Genomic DNA, 15,879 nt, shown 5'->3' on the forward strand with positions numbered 1-15,879 from the left:
ATCCCTAATGCAAAATACCCACTCCCACCACTGACCCTCATCCTCATTGGCTGAGAGCCTTACATTCTAAATTTGAGATCTACCCACGAAATTGCACTTGACCAATAAGTACTTAGTTGCCCATATTTGGCTGAAAAAGGGAGGAGATATCATGAGAGGGGACTGCAATTATGCCCTTGAGTAGATGTTCAAAGTCCTTCAGGCCTACTCAAACACTGAAGTAGATGAAGCCTTACTCGATTTTCAAAACTGTCTTGAAAGATCTCACCTCGGCGGAGCCAAGATGGCGGAGAAGAAACACACGACTCTGTGAACGTCCTCAATCCCTCACAACCAATTAGATAAATCAGCCTCACAAATAGCCCTGGACTGATAGATACCACAAGGACTGGAAGCATGATTTACCAGCTGAAGAGAATCTGGAGTTTCAACAGAAAAGGTCAGTTCCCAGGGGAGGAAGAAGAGAGGCCAGCACAGACGGCTGGGTGCTAGCATACTGCGCCGATCGAGCTAGGAAGGGCTTTGGGATCAGAGAAGCCACTGAGATAAAGGAATCTGGCACAGGCCGTTAGCTCTTCTCTGCTTATAATATAGCAGTTCAGAAGAGAAAGCTAAAATACTTTAAAAAAACTCAGATAGATTAGATTTTCCAGGACCCTGGGGGTGACTCAGCAGATCTCAGCACCAGGGGGTGTGGCCTCAGCTACCACCTGAGAATAGTTAAGAGATTGACAAGTGGGTGGATACGGCCCAAGGCAACACATATTGCCTAGCTTAGCTGGATGGAGTGGAACTCAGATCCGGAAGTACCAGAGAAGCGGAACCTTTGAACTAGGGACCACGGTTTCTGGCAGACACTTCCAGTTTGAGCACAGGGGCTTCTCACATCACCTGCTGCAGACATCCACGCCCCACCGGGACTCATAGGCTAGGCTTTGTGCCGTATTTACTGTTCAATCTCAACCTCAGGGAAGCCACTAAAACACAGCGCCCTCGGGGCACAGCAGTGCTAGTCACCTCTGAGGCACTTCCAGGGAGGGGGTGGGGAACTCTCTCCCAGAGGTCTATCTTAGCTCAGGCACAAGAGCCGCTGCATCCATCCGGTCTGGGAGGAAGCTGGTAAAGAAGTAAATAAATAATTTCCTACCCCAGGGACAGACCCCAAAAGATTTTTTAAATACGAACAAAAAAGCCAGAAAAACCATAGATTCCTTCTACACAGAGAAAGAGCGGATATCCAACCCCGAGGAAGTTAACAGCAGAGAGACAGCAGATAACAACCTAAAGGGGAATGATTCCTGCCCTCCATCACATAACTCTCTCCTAGATGAGACTATTAAAAAGTTAAGAAAGCTTGAAGAAAAATGGGGAAAGGAAAGGGAAGCTATGATAGAGAATAACAACGTCCTGAAATTGGAGTTGGAAAAAATAAAGAATTTACAGGAGATGCAAGGAAACAAAATTTGTGAATTACAAAAGGTTAAAAAAATCACAGGAAAGTAGGATTTCTGAATTGGAGAAGATAAAAAAGTCTCAAGAAAATAGAATTTCTGAATTGGAAAAAGAAAATAATTCTCAAAAAAAAATTAGGGAAATGGAAAAAAATTCAATAGAGCAAAATAATTCATTTAAAAACGAAATTGGGCATTTACAAAAAGAACTAAAAACTGTGAAAGAAGAAAATAACTCCTTAAAAGTCAGGATGGAACAAATAGAAATGAATGATTCACAGAGAACCCAAGAATCAGTCAAACAAAACAAAAAAAATGAGAAGCTGGAGAACAACGTCAAATACTTACTGGGAAAATCTATAGACCTGGAAAATAGATCTAGGAGAGATAATCTGCGGATCATTGGACTTCCAGAAAACTATGACCAAAAAAAGAGCCTAGATTCTATTTTACAGGAAATTATCAAAGAGAACTGTCCAGAGATAATAGAAACAGAAGGGAAAGTAGATGTGGAAAGAATTCATCGAACTCCTTCTGAAATAGACCCTAAAAAAAGAACACCACAGAATATTGTGGCTAAGCTGCAGAATTACCACACAAAGGAGAAAGTCCTGCAAGCAGCTAGAAAAAAACAAGGTGCCACAATAAGGGTCACCCAAGATCTGGCTGCCTCCACATTAAAAGATAGAAGGGCCTGGAACCTGATATTCCGTAAGGCAAAAGATCAAGGACTGCAACCAAGAATGAACTACCTAGCTAAGTTTAGCATCTTTTTCCATGGAAGAAGATGGTCATTCAATGAAATAGAGGAATTCTATATGTTTCTAAGAAAAAAACCAGACTTAAACAAAAAATTTGATCTACATCCACAAGACTGAAGAGAAACAGAAAAAGGTACAAAGAACCCTTGAGAACTGTAACTCTGTTGTGGGTATATAAAAAGTACTCAAGGATAATTTGATTTTACTGATATAAAAGAAAAAAAGGGGGGGTAGTAAAGAGAAGGAGGTCGTTTCAGAAAAAGGGGAAGGAATGATAAAAAGAGGGAAACTACATCCCAGGAAAAGGCATAGAAAATACACCATATCTGAGGGAATTTAGTGAGGGGGAGAATCATTGTGTGAATCTTACTCTCATCAGGAGAGGCTCAAAGAGTAAATAATTAACATATTTGTTTTTCAGAGAATTTTCTCTCACCTCATTAAAAGGGGGGAGAGGAAAAAGGAAAAGGAAAAGGAGAATAAGTGAAGGGACTTGGAGGGAGGGGGGAGGGATACTAAAAAAAAAAGGGGGAGGGTTGCACGTCACAAGGGGGGTCTGTAAATTAAATATCGGGGAGGGGGATCAGGGGGGTGAAGGGAAAAAGCATAATCTGGGGATAATATGATGGCAGGAAATACAGAATTAGTAATTTTAACTGTAAATGTGAATGGGATGAACGATCCCATCAAACGGAGATGGATAGCAGACTGGATCAAAAATCAGAACCCTACAATATGTTGTCTGCAGGAAACACACTTAAAGCAGGGAGATACATACAGAGTAAAGGTAAAAGGTTGGAACAGAGCCTATTATGCTTCAGGTAAAGCCAAAAAAGCAGGGGTAGCTATCCTTATCTCAGATCAAGCAAAAGCAGAAGTAGATCTTGTTAAAAAAGATAAGGAAGGAAACTATATCCTGCTGAAAGGTAGCATAAATAATGAAGCCATATCAATACTAAACATATATGCACCAAACGGTATAGCATCTAACTTTCTAAAGGAAAAGTTAAGAGAATTGCAAGAAGAAATAGACAGTAAAACTATAATAGTGGGAGATCTCAACCTTGCACTCTCAGATTTAGACAAATCAAACCACAAAACAAACAAGAAAGAAATTAAAAAAGTAAATATAACATTAGAAAAACTAGGTATGATAGACCTTTGGAGAAAACTGAATGGCAATAGAAAGGAATATACTTTCTTCTCAGCAGTTCATGGATCCTATACAAAAATTGACCATATACTAGGACATAAAGATCTCAAAATTAAATGTAGGAAGGCAGAAATAATAAATGCCTTCTTCTCAGATCACAATGCAATAAAAGCTACATTCAGTAAAAAGTTAGGGGTAAATAGACCAAAAAGTAATTGGAAACTGAATAATCTCATCTTAAAGAATGACTGGGTGAAAGAGCAAATTATAGAAACAATTAATAATTTCACCCAAGATAATGACAATGATGAGACATCATACCAAAATCTTTGGGATGCAGCTAAAGCAGTAATAAGGGGAAATTTTATAACTTTAGAGGCTTATTTGAAGAAAATAGAAAAAGAGAAGATTAACAAATTGGGCTTACAACTTAAAAGGCTAGAAAAAGACCAAAGTATAAACCCCCAACCAAAAATTAAACTTGAAATACAAAAATTAAAAGGAGAAATCAATAATATTGAAAGTAAAAAAAACTATTGAATTAATAAATAAAACCAAGAGTTGGTTTTATGAAAAAGCCAATAAAATAGATAAACCTTTGGTAAATCTGATCAGAAAAAAGAAAGAGGAAAATCAAATTGTTAGTCTTACAAATGAAAAGGGGGATCTTTCCACCAATGAAGAGGAAATTAGAGAAATAATAAGGCGTTACTTTGCCCAACTTTATGCCAATAAATTTGATAACTTAAGTGAAATGGATGACTTCCTCCAAAAATATAGGCTCCCTAGATTAACAGAGGAGGAGATAAATTGCTTAAATAGTCCCATTTCAGAAAAAGAAATAGAACAAGCTATTAATCAACTCCCCAGGAAAAAATCCCCAGGGCCAGATGGATTTACATGTGAATTCTACCAAATATTTAAAGAACAATTAACCCCAATATTATATAAATTATTTGAAAAAATAGGGGATGAAGGAGTCCTCCCAAACTCCTTTTATGACACAGACATGATACTGATACCTAAACCAGGTAGATCGAAAACTGAGAAAGAAAATTATAGACCAATCGCCTTAATGAATATTGATGCTAAAATCTTAAATAAGATATTAGCAAAAAGACTTCAGAAAATCATCTCCAGGATAATACATTATGATCAAGTAGGATTTATTCCAGGAATGCAGGGCTGGTTTAATATTAGGAAAATTATTAATATAATTGACCATATTAATAATCAAATTAATAAGAACCATATGATCATCTCAATAGATGCAGAAAAAGCATTTGACAAAATCCAACATCCATTCCTACTAAAAACTCTTGAGAGTATAGGAATAAATGGACTATTCCTTAGAATAATCAGGAGCATATATTTAAGACTGTCAGTAAGCATAATATGCAATAAAAATAAACTGCAACCTTTCCCAGTAAGATCAGGAGTGAAACAAGGTTGCCCACTATCACCATTACTATTCAATATAGTACTAGAAACTCTAGCCTCGGCAATAAGAGCCGAGAAAGAGATTCAAGGAATTAGAGTAGGAAATGAGGAAATCAAACTATCATTTTTTGCAGATGACATGATGGCATACTTAGAGAACCCCAAAGACTCTGCTAAAAAGCTACTAGAAATAATTCAAAATTTCAGCAAAGTGGCAGGATACAAAATAAATCCACATAAATCCTCGGCATTTTTCTATATCACTAACAAAATGCAACAGCAAGAGATACAAAGAGAAATTCCATTCCAAACAAATGTTGAGAGTATAAAGTATTTGGGAATCCATCTACCAAAGAAAAGTCAGGAATTATATGAGAAAAATTACAAAACACTTGCCACAAAAATAAAATCAGATTTAAATAATTGGAAAGACATTCAGTGCTCTTGGATAGGCCGAGCGAATATAATAAAGATGACAATACTCCCCAAACTAATCTATTTATTTAGTGCTATACCAATCAGACTCCCAAGAAACTATTTCAATGACCTAGAAAAAATAACAACAAAATTCATATGGAAGAATAAAAGGTCGAGAATTGCAAGGGAACTAATGAAAAAAAAAACTCAGAGGAAGGTGGTCTAAGTGTACCTGATCTAAAGCTATATTATATAGCAGCAGTCACCAAAACCATTTGGTATTGGCTAAGAAATAGACCGGTAGATCAGTGGAACAGATTAGATACAAAGGACAAAAAAGGGTACATCTATAGCAATCTAATCTTTGACAAACACAAAGATACCAACATTAGGGATAAAAATTCATTATTTGGAAAAAACTGTTGGGAAAACTGGAAATTAATATGGCAGAAATTAGATATGGATCCACACTTAACACCATATACCAAGATAAGATCAAAATGGGTCCATGATTTAGGCATAAAGAGGGAGATACTCAATAGATTAGAGGAACAGAGGATAGTCTACCTCTCAGACTTGTGGAGGAGGAAGGAATTTATGACTAGAGGAGAACTAGAGATCATTATTGATCACAAAATAGAAGATTTTGATTACATCAAACTTAAAAGTTTCTGTACAAATAATACTAATGCAAACAAGATTAGAAGGGAAGTAACAAATTGGGAAAATATTTTTAAAAACAAAGGTTCTGACAAAGGTCTCATTTCCACAATATATAGAGAACTGACCCTAATTTATAAGAAACCGAACCATTCTCCAATTGATAAATGGTCAAAGGATATGAACAGACAATTCTCAGAAGAAGAAATTGAAACTATATTCACTCACATGAAAGAGTGTTGCAAATCACTACTGATCAGAGAAATGCAAATTAAGACAACTCTGAGATACCACTACACACCTGTCAGATTGGCTAAGATGACAGGAACAAATAATGATGAATGTTGGAGGGGATGTGGGGAAACTGGGACACTAATGCATTGTTGGTGGAGTTGCCAAAGAATCCAGCCATTCTGGAGAGCAATCTGGAATTATGCCCAAAAAGCTATCAAACTGTGCATACCCTTTGATCCAGCAGTGCTACTACTGGGCTTATATCCCAAAGAAATACTAAAGAGTGGAAAGAGACATATATGTGCCAAAATGTTTGTGGCAGCTCTTTTTGTTGTAGCTAGAAACTGGAAGATGAATGGATGTCCATCAGTTGGAGAATGGTTGGGTAAATTATGGTATATGAAGGTTATGGAATATTATTGCTCTGTAAGAAATGACCAGCAGGAGGAATACAGAGAGGCCTGGAGAGACTTACATCAACTGATGCTGAGTGAAATGAGCAGAACCAGAAGATCACTATACACTTCAACAACAATACTGTATGGGGATGTATTCTGATGGATGTGGAAATCTTCAATATAAAGAAGAGCCAACTCACTTCCAGTTGATCAATGATGGACAGAGGTAGCTACACCCAGAGAAGAAACACTGGGAAGTGAATGTAAATTGTTAGCACTAATATCTGTCTGCCCAGGTTACATGTACCTTCGGAATCTAATGCTTATTGTGCAACAAGAAAATGATATTCACACACATGTATTGTATCTAGGTTATATTGTAACACATGTAAAATGTATGGGATTGCCTGTTATCGGGGGGAGGGAATAGAGGGAGGGGGGGATAATTTGGAAAAATGAATACAAGGGATGATATTATAAATATATATATATATATATATAATAAAATAAAAAAAAATAAAAAAAAGAAAGATCTCACCTCATCTCATTCATTTCTCATTTAATTTCTCAGCTCTACCTGAGAGAGTGCTACTTACTAAGTTGAGATGAAATTCAAATGTGCCTGGGGAGGTGGATGGCTACACCAAACAGCCTATGGCGATTCCACCAGCATCTTTGGAGCACTTACAGGATGCCAGGCACTGTGCTGAATGCTGGGGATCAGAGGGAAGGAAAATCTCAGTCTCTTACCACAAGGGATAATCTAAGGTAAGAGCAGAAATGTGAATAACTGAGTTCATATAAGTGACCTAGAGAATGGATGCAGGGGGATCTCAGAGAGGAAAGAGCAGGGAGTTAGGAGTTCCATGGAAAGCTTCCAGCAGAAGGTGATAATTGAGCTCAGTCCTGCAGGAAGCCAGGGAAGGTATGAGACCAAGATGGTGGTCTTTTTGGTGGTCTTATGGCCACTTAAGTCTGTTTCCATGGCACATATGCTTTTATGCGTGTCATGAAGAAGAGAGGTAAGATCTGTTTGTTTTAACTTCAAGGATACAGTGGAAGAGACATACAAAGGGTAATTGGGTCTACTTATCCAGAAACAGTTTCTTTTCTTTTTTTTTAATTATAGCTTTTTATTTATAAGGTATATAACCTTTTGTTCCAACTTTTCCCCTCCTTCTCCCCACCCTCTCCCTAAGATGGCAGGTTGACCAATATGTTAAATATGCTAAAACATAAGTTAAATACAATATATGGATACATGTCCAAACAGTTATTTTGCTGCACAAAAAGAATCAGACTTTGAAATAGTGTACCATTAGCCTGTGAAGGAAATCAGAAATGCAGACAGACAAAAATAGGGGTATTGGGAATACTATGTAGCAGTTCATAGTCATCTCCCAGAGTTCTCTCGCTGGGTGTAGCTGGTTCAGTTCATTACTGCTCTGTTGGAACTGATTTGGTTCATCTCATTGTTGAAGATTGTGAAGAACGTCCATCAGAATTGATCCTCATATAGTATTGTTGTTGAAGTATACAATAATCTCCTGGTCCTGCTCATTTCACTCAGCATCAGTTCATGTAAGTCTCTCCAGACCTTCCAGAAACGTTTTCTAACAACTATAATTATGGTTACAGGTTATTATTGATAAACAATCATCAGCCATTAGTTTTTGCAATGGAATAGTTCCTGAGCAGAAGTACAACCAAATTCCCCTTGACTGGTACATATATTTCCCTCTACAACCCTTATCCCTGTGGAGAGTTGGCTCCACTTTACCTGGAATGGTCCCCACCAAGTTCACTTCTGAATGTGGCAGAGCTGAAGGGTGAATCTGAAGAGGGGACCTCAAACCTCTGAAAATCCTTAAAGGAGAAAATCTCCTTCAATTCTGCCTCAGTGAGGGACCCTGCCCTAAGGACAGTTTCATCTTTGTTATGTGGGTGGGGTGGGCTCAGTCCTGAAACTCATTGAATTCAATTCAAATTCTAGCCCCTAGTTGAAACCCAACAAGGAGCCAACTTGGGACTCTACCCATGTGCCCCCTTTAGCTAAATCTCTCATTATAAACAAGAGCCAAACTGAAATCCTCTTTGCAGAGGTTCCAAACATGCTAGCTGTACCATGCTTCGCATCCCAAGGAGCCTCTGTCCACTGGAATACTCTTTCTAGTGCTATCCTCTCTTTACTCTCACCTATTTCCCTAACTAGACTTTAACCCTTACTTCCAATCCCCATAATAAACCTCTCTTATTAATCTGGGTTTTGGGGTCTATAAATTCCTTTACAAGGGGCTTCCCAAAACTCCCTACCCTTGTGCTGAATCCTGCAGGGGAGCCAAACCTCTCCATTTGATTCGCTAAACCCCAAACCTGCCACTAGACCTCATTTAACTCCCTAGCCACCAGAAACACTAATTTCATTTGAGTTCCCTAAATCTAAACCTCATCAAGTCCATTGAGCAATAGTAAAGACTCTTTCACAAATCTGAGGGCAAATTTGAACTTACATCCTCCTGAATTCAAGGCTGGTGCTCTATCCACTGCACCACCTAGCTGCTTTTGCCTTCTCTGTCTCTCTCTCTTCTCTCTCTCTCTCTCTCTCTCTCTCTCTCTCTGTCTCTCTCTCTCTCCCCCTCTTTTCTCTCTTAATACTTCCTAGCTGTGTGACCCTGGGCAAGTCACTTAACTCCAATTGCCTCAGGAAAAAAAAGAGGGACAGACAGACTGAGAAAAAGAGAGAGACAGAGATTAGTCTTGTTTAGAATTTACCTCTTTCAATTCTCATATTTGTTGCTTCTGGCTTTGCTAATTTGGGGAATATTTAGAGATTGTGAAATGACTGCCCTCGGGACAGGTAGATTTAGGGTAAGAGCTGGCCTCCTGCTGCTTCTTACTCTGCTTCTCAAAATGCTGAGACAATTTACTTTGGTCCTTCAATTTTTATTTTTGATTTCTTGAACAATAGCTCTGAAAAATTTGTCACTATTAGTCATAACAAGTGATGCAAGTGTGTGTCCGTTAGTCTTGATCTGCTTGGAGATTTCAAATGTTTCATTCCACAAAAAGTCTGTTCACAGATATAAGTGCTGCCAAAAATGGTTGCCATTTTGAGTGCATGGTTCCTGAGATGAAGATATGTCTCAGAGGGGAGAGATGTATAGAAATTATGAAGGCTGCTTGTCTTGAATGCGTCTTTCAGAGAGTCACAATTCTGCAGTTCAGCCAGTTCCCCTTGGTAAATTGTATCCACATTTTCAATGTCAATAGAAAATGGGTTATGGGGGTAGCTAGGTGGCGAAGTGGATAAAGCACCAGCCTTGAATTCAGGAGGACCAGAGTTCAAATCTGGTCTCAGACACTTAACACTTCCTAGCTGTGTGACCCTGGGCAAGTCTCTTAACCCCAGTCTCAAAAAAAAAAAAAAAAAAAAAAAAGAAAAAAAGAAAATGGGTTACGGAAAAGCTGTATGTCCTGTTCATGGAGATGAAGCTCTTTAAATCTAAATTGGAACTCCTTTTGCAATTTTTCCAATGAATCCACAGATGTTTTGTTTGGGAATGCAATCAGCGGTTTTTCTAACAGATTTTGAGTTGTGGGGAGATGGCACAAGTTTTCCTTCTTCACTTGTTTGATGAGGAAGCCTAATTTTACTTCAAATGCTTTGACATGTGATTGCATACCACAGATGAGCTTCCCCTTTCCTTGAAGTTGCATATGAAATTGTTGATTAGCTCTGTTACATCTGTCAGAAAGGCAAGGTGCCATTTCCATAATGCATCATTGAGCTCTGATACTTCTTTGGCTTTTGAAAGCAGAAAAATTGTAATCTATGGAAGTAAGTCACAGAAACATTTCAAAACTCTCCCTCGGCTCAGCCAATGGACTTCTGTGGATATAGAACATCTTCATACTCAACATTTAGCTCGGACAGAAATTCCTGAAATTGTCTGTGATTTATTGCATTAGCTCTAATGAAGTTAACACAAGATACCACAATTTTCATAACAGAGTCCCACTTCAGTGATTTGTTACACAGCACTTGTTGGTGGATGAGGCAGTGTATGAGAATGGTTATGCTTGTCCATCTCTTGTTAATGCAAGCAATTACTCCTTTCTTAGACCCCACCATGCTAGGGGCACAACATTCAGCAAGTGTCAATCCTGAGGAGTGCTGTCACATCATCATATGTTTATAGAACCATTATCATACTTTGAGTAGGTAATTAGCCTTAAATGCTCTGCTGTCTTAGATTCAAATACACCTTTTCAGAATTCCAGCCCTCTACAGTAAATTACATTAGATTCCTATCCATTTTGCAATGGGTTATGTTATGTTTACTTGGCTATCAAATAGGATTACGGTTAGGGTTAGGTTGAAAATTGTAAAATTGATAATTGATATTGAAATATTGAAACCTAAAAAAATTAAAGAATATTGATTTGATAGGTTATTAAAGAAAGAAGGAAACAGTATGTTTTACTCAGAGAGAAAAGAAAGAGATGGAACTTGTTAGAAAGGGAGAGAAAGGCAGAATATTGGAGAAGGGAAGATAATATTGGGAAGGGATTGGGAGGAGAGAGAGGGAAGAAGCATTTTGGAATAAGGAGGAGAGAGAGATGGGTTGTGTTTCAGAGAGATAGTATTGGAAACTGAGAAAGAGGGGAAAAGCATGTTGAAAAATGAAAAGGATTAGATTGAGGGGAAAAAAAAATTGAGGCAAGTCTTTTAAAGGAAGAAACTTGTTGTTTGTTTGGAGAAAGAAAACACACTGACTGGCTAAATCCTGAGAAGGACTTGGCACTCTTAAAGTTGATTATAGAAAGAAGTAGGGTTGGGAAGGGAGAAAATGGAAGAGATTTTTTGGCTTCAAAAGTGAAAATTTAACTCACCTTCTTCCCCCTTCCCCCCCATTGTGGCTGTTTGTTGTGTTTGTTTGTTTGTTTGTTTTTGGAAGTGAAGACAAACTCAGCTGGCTCTCTGCTGCAGAGAGTATTTTATTGTTTAAAGGAACAGCCTACTTTTACAAGTTATTAATGTTAATTCTAATCAGGTTCCTTTACTGAGATTTTCTATATTCTACATGAGTTTTCATTGATGGTATGGAATAATCATAAAGTTGCACCCATTATTGAACTTTTTTTTTTTTGGCTGAGGTAATTGGGTTAAGTGACCTACCCAGGGTCACACAGCTAAAAAGTATTAAGTGTCTGAGACTAGATTTGAACTCAGGTCCTTTTGACTTCAGGGCTAATGCTATATCCTGTTGTGGGCCAGAACTCTGAACTTGAAACAAAGGATTCTTACAAGATACTAAGTCAGTGGAATTCATAGAGACAATAGTTACCTAATTTATCATGGTTCAATATGATTGATTTAATCCTACAAGGGGATATTATGGGCCAGAACTTAAAACAAGGTACTAAGTGGAATTGAGGAGACAATGGTTAAATGTAGTTTAGCATTAATTTAATCCTACAACAAATAATGGTTTCCTAGTGATATCATGATTGGTTTGTATTCAGTGTACAGCATATAAGCTAGAAGCCTCAGCCAGGGAGATTCAGAGACATTCAGAGAGACAAGCAGACAGAAGGCTGGAGGCTGAAGGCTGAACAAGCCCTGACTCAGACAGATTCATCCCATCTCACACCACCTTGGTGGTAGGCTCTCCTCCTTTGCTTCTCCACTGAAACCAAGGCTCTGGAAGGCCTAGAAAACTAGCTAAGCCCTAAGTGAAGGAGACAAGATTTTGAAAGAGATAATAAAGGATTTGGACTTTGACACCTGGCTGTACTTGTGATGATTACTGATCTGAAAGGAAGGCTGCTCCTGAGACCCCAAGGAAACCAAACAGAGAGCATTACATTTTGGCACCCAACGTGGGGCTGACAGGATCCTTATTTCAGTAGAAAAACCTCTGATCCTGATTTCAGTGGAAAAGTCTCTGATGCTGATTTTAGTGGAAAAGTCTCCTCCACCCAGAAATCAGGGTGAATACAAAAATAGACAAGGAAACTTTGTTAAAGGGCTAAAGTAGAACTTTAGCTAAAATGGGAAAGATGTTTAGTAAACAGCCTTCTTTTCCAATTAAAGGAAAATGTGTGGAGAGCATTGTCAGACATATGAAAAGCCAAGGTTTAATTGTAACGTGGGAGCAGCTCATTGAACTTTTAGAAACGGTACATTACACATCTTCTTGGTTCTCTAAGGAAAAAGAATTTAATCCAGAAGAGCTGAAATTAGTAGGACAGCAACTATGTCAATACTACAGTGATAATGGATGTGATTTCCAAAGAAACACTTTATACATATAATTTAATACAACTGGCTTTAAGAAATTATATAAGTTATAGAATAAGGAAAAAGAAAAAAGAGCAGGAGGGGGAGGATCCAGATAATCTAGGTGAAAACGATGAAGAATTAGACTAGAAGGGAGTTAAGTACAATTCTGAGTATGGTGCTTCAGAGCAGAAGCCATTAGGGCATTCTCCATCCCCTGACCTACTTCCCTCAGTCAGCCCTTCATGGGTGGAGGGAGAAGGAGGCGGAGGAGAGGCATTAACACAATCAGCACCACTTATGAAGCAACCTTTATCAAGATTACAAAAGGCACTGGTTAAGGCAAAAAAAAGGACAGGATGTATCTGGTTTAATAAATGCATACCCTGTGATTGAAGACCTTGACTCTTCAGGTCAACAATGGAGAAGATACACTCCTTTTGATCTGGAAATAATTTAAAAATTTTAGAGAGAACATTACAACATCACCAATCAATTGCCCTGCATCCATTATTTAAAGGGACCCTGAGAACAATAGTTTTTGTCTATGTCTCTTTGAACATGATTCTGTTATGGACAATATGTATTGGGCATTCTAAAGCAAAATTATTTATGTGATGTTGAACTTTAAAAAACCATCTACTTAGATATGAAAGATGAGCTGTGAACTTTCTGGCATAAATCTTTTACTGTTATCAATGTTAAAATACTCATGGTAAATACCTGTTTAGGATTCATCTGAAGCTTTGGTTAATGAGATTTGTTATTGGAAGTAAAATTTCTTGGTCTGTAGCTAATATTATTTGGGAGTTTTAAAGCTCCACCATCTGAAAGTTATTGGGACAATTATGTGAAGGAAAACTGAGTAAAGACTATTTTATTCTGTGTCATGTATGTGCTGTGGAATCAGTTTTGACTGCTTATATTTTATTATAGCCATGTCCCTGCTTATTCCTTACAGCTGATTTCTATCTGATTATATGTAATCATTAGGGCCTAAATAATTATGCAAATGAGTATTTAGCCTAGTTATCTATCAATTACTAGATCTTTGTGTCTATAGGTATTCAAGTCCTTAAAGGTTTCTAAAATAATGGGAGGAAAATGGACACAATTGTCTGTGAGCTGTAACTCCTGTTTTGTTTATTGAAACTACAGATGACACATCTTTACCATTTGTCTGTCCTGTGAGACAAACATGGGAAGCTGCTGGCCAATCTATACTGACCTTTACACATTGGCCTTTTCATATTTGGTAGCAATCCTTGTGAACCAGTCTTTCTATGTCAGACTGTTCTAACCTCTGTTTGTTAAATTTGTTTTCTGTCCTAGATTTTGGTCATGTTACAGCTAACCCTAACCTACTTTTGGGACCCGGATCAGCCCATTGGATGCTTCCAGCACACCATACCACACCCCTTCCTGGAATAGGATTCAAGTCTGTGCCCATTCTCAGCAGAAAGCAGTTTCACAAGATGAGACCATTGCCCCTGTCCCTAATGGACTTTGAGCCCCATTGATTCGGGAGGAATTTGAAACTGGTTCTAACTGGGTCCCCTATTATAATGTATTTAGGATGTACGATGAAAAATATTGGGTTAAAATTTGGGTAACTAATGCTGTAAAGGATGCTTATGTGCATCATCTAATTAAACACAATATTCACTTCAGAACACATAATTATTTGAGGGATCTTTGGATAAGTTCCAAGGTAGAAAATCCCTACTGTACTAGTTTATTATGTACGGGAACTTTAATTCACTTTCAGGACTTATATGTGAGGTGGCTACTTGACAATTGGAGCCTCTATTTACTCCCCTTTGGATGATTCCTTCAGTAAAACAAAAGGGAAGGATAAGAGATAAGGGACCAGGAAAGGTGGTGGATTTTCCCAAAAGCACTTGAAAGAATGAGAAAAACACCTTGATCAAACAACTCACCTAGGGATTAGATCGAAGGGACAACAGCTGAGGGAAAGGTGGAAGTAGATATTCTACTTAAATGGCATCATATAGAGAAATGTCATTGATGCTTTTTAGAGTGAGAACTTTGTACTTTGTACTACCAGTGGCTAGGGGGCTGGTTTTGCAGGCAGAATTAGAATTTATTTCTTCCCTTAGAAGGATTTTATCACCACAACTCACTTAAATTCTGTCTGCCTCAATTTCCTTATATGTAAAGTAGGAGTAAATAGAACCAGGTTGTTGTAAGAACAAAATGAAAATATAGCTCTAAAACATTTTCAAAACTTATTTATGTGTATCTGTACATACACACACATCCTAACTATTTTGATTATTTTGCTGTTATGAGCAGGCAGAGAAGGGAAGCTGCTCTTTCAATTTGAAAGCTATGCTTTATAACTTTGAGGTATTCCTTATAACAACTTTTTTGAGGAAGACAGAGTATTCTTTGGTTAAAGCCAATCTTAAGTTTTCTAATGAGTACATTCTAGTTTGGAAAAAAAAAAGTAAAATAAAGATAAATCAGTGATTGAGAAAATGTGCAAATGACTGGGAAATCTCAGTGTCAGAGAAAACTGGGGAGAATGAGTGTTCTGTCTTTGTAAGAGCTGCAGGAATGTGAGCATGGATGATGAGAGCAGATCAGTTCTATGCAAGATTACTGTGTGTGTGTGTGTGTGTGTGTGTGTGTGTGTGTGTGTGTGTGTGTGTCTTTTATTCTCTCTCTCTCTCTCATGCACACATATACATACATTCAAACTGAATTCAAGATTTGTCACATAGCAGAAAAATGATTCATGAAATTCATCATCTGAATACTGAATGTAGAATCTGTAGAGATTAACTACATCACTTCTCCTCCTCTAGAATATGTCCCTCTTACATCAGTAAGTCCATTTGGTCATTTATCCTATTATTCATTTATCCTTTGACAACTTATAAATTAAGGAATGTCTCATATTCTAATAGATTTGACAGCATTACATATTTTAGATATGAGACCTATATCTGATAAACTAATTATATAAATTTCCCCCAAATTTTGTTTTCCTTCTGGGCTTTGTTGGATAACCTGGGAAGAAAAAAAAATGCAAACAATTTCCACTCATTTCCCAGTG

The 15,879-nt window shown here is 37.7% G+C and overlaps 1 long non-coding RNA gene across 1 annotated transcript; it reads left to right on the plus strand.

Moving 5' to 3' along the window:
* The first annotated feature begins 152 nt into the window (after positions 1 to 152).
* LOC141564538 (uncharacterized) lies at positions 153 to 15,299 on the plus strand. The gene is made up of 3 exons (XR_012488648.1): positions 153 to 439; positions 7,086 to 7,282; positions 14,130 to 15,299. It is a non-coding gene; the product is annotated as an uncharacterized LOC141564538 (long non-coding RNA).
* Positions 15,300 to 15,879: the final 580 nt, after the last annotated feature.

Source organism: Sminthopsis crassicaudata, chromosome 3, assembly GCF_048593235.1.
Source record: "Sminthopsis crassicaudata isolate SCR6 chromosome 3, ASM4859323v1, whole genome shotgun sequence".
NCBI lineage: Eukaryota > Metazoa > Chordata > Mammalia > Dasyuromorphia > Dasyuridae > Sminthopsis > Sminthopsis crassicaudata.